The 5,614-nt window shown below is 44.8% G+C and overlaps 1 pseudogene across 1 annotated transcript; it reads right to left on the reverse strand.

Annotated features, from left to right (window-relative positions):
* Nucleotides 1-3,965: 3,965 nt before the first annotated feature.
* LOC309550616 lies at nt 3,966-5,405 on the reverse strand (annotated as a pseudogene). Its single transcript has one exon. The product of its transcript is annotated as an uncharacterized misc_RNA (transcript).
* Nucleotides 5,406-5,614: the final 209 nt, after the last annotated feature.

The following is a 5,614-nucleotide window of genomic DNA, read 5'->3' on the forward strand; positions in this document are numbered from 1 at the left end:
ACTTGGATGGAATGACCCCTACTGGGTATAATACTCACACATATAGCAGAACTTGGATGGAATGACCCCTACTGGGTATAATACTCATACGTATAGCAGAACTTGGATGGAATGACCCCTACTGGGTATAATACTCACACCTATTGCAGAACTTGGATGGAATGACCCCTACTGGGTATAATACTCATGCGTATAGCAGAACTTGGATGGAATGACCCCTACTGGGAGTAATACTCACACCTATAGCAGAACTTGGATGAAATGACCCCTACTGGGTATATTACTCACACGTATAGCAGGACTTGAGTGTGAAAATGACAGCAGTGCCCCCCCAGATTACATGGTTAGAGACACCCTACTATTGTAATATGTGGGGCTTGGCCTTCAGTTTGACAGCCTGGTGCCTCTCTGCGTACCGTATAACTCATAAAATTCAATGCAGTTATGGGCACGGAAATAGTCATTTTGTAAATAATACTATTTGTGCAAGAAAATACAGAATATTTCCCTGCAGCACTGTTACTTACAAACCTCGCCTACAAATTCTCAACTTTGCCTATTAGCATGGCATTATAGCCAAGCAGTAGTTAGCTATTCCCCATTCTTTGATATCAAGCCTCATTGACTGTCAGTAGCTCACCTCCCTGGATGTGCCGCCATGGAGGAACAGTATTGAGTAGCATCTGAGAATGGGGACACTGACGTTCAGAGCTCATTTTTTATTCCTCATTGTCAGGACTAGAAAAAATGTTTTTGTTTTATTTAGAAAAATACAATGTTGTAATAAATATTGCCTATGAACAGGGCCACTTTTAGAAATCATGGGGCCCCGTACAGCCTACCTTACGGGGACCCCAAAAGTCCGCCCTTACCCCACCTCTGACTCCGCCCACCTGCCTTAAAAAAATGCAGCTTTGTCTTCCAGGGATAGTTATCTTCTATTTGAAGTCTGAAGCTGCCAGCCGGGCCCCCCTGATAAGTAATCCTACAGGAGGCCTGATATTACCCCCTTATCAGGGGCCCTAGGCGGACCCAATCAGACCTTCTATTCACCTCTATGGAGCAGCGGATGTAAAGGAACTTGTGTCTGTTTACACCTGCCTACCTCTGATCTAGTTCCATAAAAAAAAAAACGTAGGTGGTCCGCCCTCCTACGTCTAGGTGGATCGGATCAGAGGGCAGTCTGGTGTAAATAGACAATGGAGTCCATTTACACCTGACTGCCCATAGAGCAGAGTGGGCTCTGTCCATGTCCGCTCTGCATAAACTGAGTGAACATGGACCTGTCGTCTGCCCACTCTGCTCTGATCAGTGGAGAGATCCCCCGCTGAACAAAGCGGAGTCCATACCATGTGATAAGGGCAGGGCCGATCCCAGGCGGGCGCTGCGGGTGCAGTGCGCCCAGGCGCCGCCTGGTGGGGGGCGCACTATCCTCTCCCGGCCGCAAGTCTCTCATTGCAGCCTCGGAGCTGCTATATACATTGCAGTTGTGAGCTGAGGGGAGGGGCGGGGCGGACCGCACCAGGGTGTCCACAGGGGGAGGGTGACACCACTCTGCCTCTCATTGAATCGCCGCTGCTCCACATAGTACTGAGCAGGACCAGTATGGGAAGAGGGCGCAGTTTGATGGGTAAAACCCTGCCCTGCACAGAATATGCTGCCGAATGTAAGAGACAGAGAGCGGCTATGTACCTACATGTAGAGTAGATGGTATCACCCACCCCCTGCCTGCACAGCGCGCTGTACTATTCCCCAAGTGACAGAGTGGAGGAGGCGGGGCAGGTGAGGATGGAAAGCTCCGACTATCAGTGCTTCCTGATGACTCCAGAATAGATGCTCACTGTATAACTTTCCTGCTTCTGAACAGCGGCTTCCCCCTCCCTATCTAATCCTTTCTATCACTCCTGATTTCTCTCACAGTTTCCTGATGTCCGTGGGACATCGGCACCCCCCCGCCCCCCCAGCCTTCTGTTTTTATCTCTCCCTGCTCTGGAGATCTCAGAGCTCATTCCTCCTCTGTGTAGTGACCCCCCCCTCCTCCTGTGCCCTTTCCTCTGACCCCCTCCTCTCTAGCTGTACAGCAAAGTTGAATGGTGCTCTCTATCCTCTTATCTCTGTGCTGCTGAGTCTACCACTCTCTACTCAGCTAACAGGTAAAAAGTTCAGGCTTTTTAGTCCCTGATATAGCTGTGCAGACAGCTGTTCTATTTTTAGTAAGCACCTATTAACAAGGGGTGCAAACAATGTTTCTCCCATGCTGGGCTGTCTTTTATCAGCACAGGGGGTACAGAGGTGTGTGCATCCCAGTGCCAGCACCTCATTCATTTCTATTGGGACATAAGACTGCATGGACACAGCCTCTGTATTCTAATATGACACACAGATGCAGGTGCCAATAGAAATGAATGGGACGCTGGCACAGGGACGCACAGAGCGCCCGTACATCCCTGTGCTGATAACAGAGCGCCCTGCACAGGTTACACGTCTGCACCACATATGAATGGGCTCTAAAGAACTCAAGTATATGGAGGCAGGGCCGCCATCAGGGGGGTACAGCCAGTACTCCTGTATGGGGCCCGGGCAGCAGGAGGATTGGTGGGGAGAGGGATCAATGACAGAGCGATGCACTGTCTGCCTCTTCCTCCACCAGCTGAAAGCCAGGTTTTCCCCCCTCTTGCCGGCTTTCAGCTGTTTGTCCCCCCCCACCCTCAGAGCTGGGACACGGGGGCGGCAGTCTGGAGAAGTGGTGGAGTCGTGGAGAGGTAAGACCTGGGAGAAGGTGCGCTGTGTGGTGCTCCGTGGGCTCTCCTCTCCTGTCTGCACAACACTCGTCCATGCAGCATAAGAGACAGGATCGCTCTTACATTGCATCGCACTGTACACACACAGTTTGATTACCACCCCCTACCTTCTCCACGGGCTTCTCATCTCCCGACAGCAGGAAATGTGGGTGGGGGGGGGGGGTAATCAAACGGTGTGTGTGAGTGTACAGTCCGATGCAATGTAAGAGCGATCCTGTCTCTTATGCTGTGTGTTGTTCAGACAGGAGGGGAAAGCACAACACAATGCTGTAAGGATCCCGAGTTTGGGTGCACCCTAGGTTTGTCCTGTGGATGAATCTTCAGCTAGCCGGACAATCAATGAAAACCATACACAATAGCTTGGTTCTAAAGACTGCATTTATTTTCAAACATCGTCAAGAATATATAGCCTTAAACCACAAAATTATCTTATACCTCCCAGGACCTCCCACAAAAATTACCCAATCAATTAACGTGTTTTCTTAATCTACCCGGTTACATAAAAAGTCAAATATAGTTCAAAGATCATAAAAAAAATAACATATTATTGTGTCATCAGTTCATACCACCTGTTACCACAATAAAATTCCCCGTTCCTACTTTCAGTACTGTCTGAACATTTTACGGTTACGTAACTTCAGCAAAAACCATCTCAGCTTTTGCAAAACCATCTCTCATACTTAATAATATGTTTAGTAAATTCCTATTCACTGTGTCAATTATTAATTATTGCTAAGAAACTTATTCAAGCTATATTAATGTAAATATATGTTATGCATTATAGCCGATGCTGATATATTGGCAATGTTCTATCAATATATGTATAAAACATCTCTTATAGCTTGCATGTCTTTAACTTGCAGAACATCCTGTCTCTGATTCTAATCTCTAACCGCAGACTAGATATCCTAGATATAAAAAGTGCAAGTGTGATTTATAATCTGAAATACTAAGCAAAGATACATCCAAGAGATATAAAGGGATACTCTAACCTTCTAATATATACTGAGATGACTTATGCTAAGCTGAACACTACAAAATGGCATTTCAAGATACACATTTTCCTCACAATCCCCTCTTTTCCCAATGCCTGGAATCAAATGGATTCCAGGCATTGGGAAGATTATGCAGTTCTCCCTGAAGTCTCTCTCTAGTTGGTGGCCATTAATAATCTGGTACTTGAACATCCTTAGTCTCTTTGGTGAAGTTGTGAAAATATATGCAACATATTTGTTTGTTTTGTGTTTGATCACACAGACCTGTTACTGCCATCATTAGTCTTTCCTGTCGCTGTCTAATTACCTCCTGCTCCATCCTAATTTTCCTCATTTCTTCATTGATTAATCCTATATCCTTTGTTGTTGTGTTGATCCATTTTTCCATAATGTCGGCAAATGCATCAAGCTTAATAAGTGCCAGTGCTGTACCCCCTGGTAGGATGCTCATGTAGAATTTCTCCCATGAACTAGTCAGTGCCCTCTTATATCGTCCCTGATCGTGAAATGTGAGTACCCCTCAGGCTGGCACCATACTCACACGTCTTCCTGACTCAGTACTCATGTAAGGGAACAATCTAACTATGGTGCACCACCCGGCTGATTCTTCTCCCTTGGGAAAAGGGATAGTGGTGTGACACCATAGCCCGCAGCAAACTACCCAGCCCTCTGGTAACATTGGGGCAGATATCATCTCCTGAGTAGTCAGATCTGTTCGCATTCCAATTAGACATAACCACTCAGCGATATGTATTAATTTGACCTTATTGTCAAGTACCAATGTTTCATTCACCAAATGTAACCATTTATATACCTCTGACTTGTTATAGGTTGGTTTTGATCTAGGGCATGAAGAAATATTGTACATTGACAAGTTTCTCATTTTTGTATTCATGTCAACAGTGCTATCAGTGTTTAAGCCTGTAATGTCTCTTAAGTTAAATGTTTTGTATTTCTCTATGTCTAGAAGTGTAAAATTGACATCTGTGTCATAACAAAATTCATCATTGGCATAAATGTTTGTTTCATTATTCAGTGGGTGTCCATTCAGAAAACAAAATTTTGGTGGTTGTGTGTATCCCTGTATTAAAAATGGACTATTGTCTGGTTTTGCCTGTCCAGTGAACACATGTGTCTCATTCATTAACTGTGTTATAGATAATGGTTTTGCTATCATTGGGAATAAATTTTCTCCTGTATGCATATGAGAACAAACCCAACAATCTCCCTTTCCCTGTGATTGTTGTATACCATATTCATGCATCAAAAGAAAATGATGGGGAATTCTATTCATATCTTGGAAACCTTGAGGATGTACATTCCCTAGAATCGATGGTAAGGGATCTATGTACTTCTGTATTGCTAAATTCAAATGTCTTGCTACTTGTTCTGTCTCCCTAAAGTTTGGTTTGGGTAGAATATCTTTGTTATTAGACTGAGGAATTAATTGTTTAAGTTCCTGTATTTTCCTTCTGGTAGCTGTATCATTTGGGTTGGGTGTCAGACACACGGAGATATTCTGGGGCAAGGCCCTAATGATCAATGATATGGCTGCTATTTTACATGGCCCTCCTAGTTTCTGCTCTTTCCATCCTATGACCTTATTCATCATTGTCTTTTTCAACCTATTTCCAGCTCTTGTACAGCAAGCAACCTTTGCATTTCCAAAATTGGGTCTTTCAAAAATAGAAGTGGACCTCTTATGTCTACTAGCGCGTGGGAGGTTGCGTGTTGCGTTAGTCAGTGTGCTTTCGGGACTACACAAAGTATTACAACACCTATTATAACAAATATAATAACAATGATAATTCCTAGCCG

The sequence above is a fragment of the Pelophylax lessonae genome (assembly GCF_965119305.1).
Source record: "Pelophylax lessonae genome assembly, chromosome: 3".
Lineage (NCBI taxonomy): Eukaryota > Metazoa > Chordata > Amphibia > Anura > Ranidae > Pelophylax > Pelophylax lessonae.